This window comes from Varanus komodoensis, unplaced genomic scaffold (genome assembly GCF_004798865.1).
Source record: "Varanus komodoensis strain SLA01 unplaced genomic scaffold, ASM479886v1 scaffold117, whole genome shotgun sequence".
NCBI classification, from domain to species: Eukaryota; Metazoa; Chordata; class Lepidosauria; order Squamata; family Varanidae; genus Varanus; species Varanus komodoensis.
In genome coordinates, this window is record NW_025335336.1 from 427,383 (window position 1) to 428,188 (window position 806).

General features: G+C 76.3%; 1 protein-coding gene across 1 annotated transcript in view; it reads left to right on the plus strand.

The window, feature by feature from the left end:
* Positions 1–595: 595 nt before the first annotated feature.
* Positions 596–806, plus strand: part of NCOA5 (nuclear receptor coactivator 5) — a 19,425-nt gene continuing 19,214 nt past the window's right edge. The window contains exon 1 of the mRNA XM_044421297.1: positions 596–696. The gene's annotated coding sequence lies outside the window, so the exon portion shown is untranslated. The remainder of the gene's footprint in view (positions 697–806) is intronic.

Sequence of the window (806 nt, forward strand, 5' to 3'; positions counted from 1 at the left end):
CGCGTGTTGCGGGAGCGCGCCGCGGGCTGGGCGCCCCCTGCCGTTCGCCTGGGCTGCACGCTTGCATGCGGGGCACCGGCGGGGAGCGCGGGAGCGGCAGTCCCGGGAGCCCGGGCGGGCGCGCAGGAGCGATGCGGGGCCGTGGAGGCCGGGGCAGCGGGCAGCGAGCCTCCGGGGGAGCGGGGCCCGCCAGCCGCCCCGCAGATGCCTCGACCGCCACGCCAGGCGCCTCGGCGGGAGTCGCGAGCCAGCCCGCTGAGGGATGCTGGGAGCTGTAGTCCGCCGTTCCGAGGGCGCGCGGAGGCCGAGCTCTCGCGAGACGCCAGCTCCTGCCCGGGAAGTGTGGGCGAGCCCGTGTAGAGATCGCAGGGCCGGAGACGCGCGATTGGGTGAGGTCCCGAAGCCTCGAGGGGAGGGCAACGGGGAAGGGCGAGGCCGGAGAGGAGCTCATTGGCCGTGGCGGAGCACAACCACCGTTCCTATTGGACGAGTACTAAAAGGACTACACGTCCCAGCGCGCCGATGGCCGGAAATGCGTTAGTGGCAGGAAGGACGTCTCCGGCAAACGAAGCCCGCCTGCGTCGCTGTCGTGAGGGCAGCCTGCCTGTGAGGGAGGCCGTCGCCCGCGGTCGGCGCCCTTTGTCGCCGCCGCCGCCGCCGCCGCCGCCGCCGCCTCGGGGATCAAGCCGCGCCGCGGTGAGTGTGGCGCCCCCGCCTCGCTCAGCCCCCGAGGGGGTGCGTTGCCCCGGCGGCGGGCGGGCGGGCGCGCGCGCGGACTCCGACCGACGCGCGCGCGTGCGCGCGCG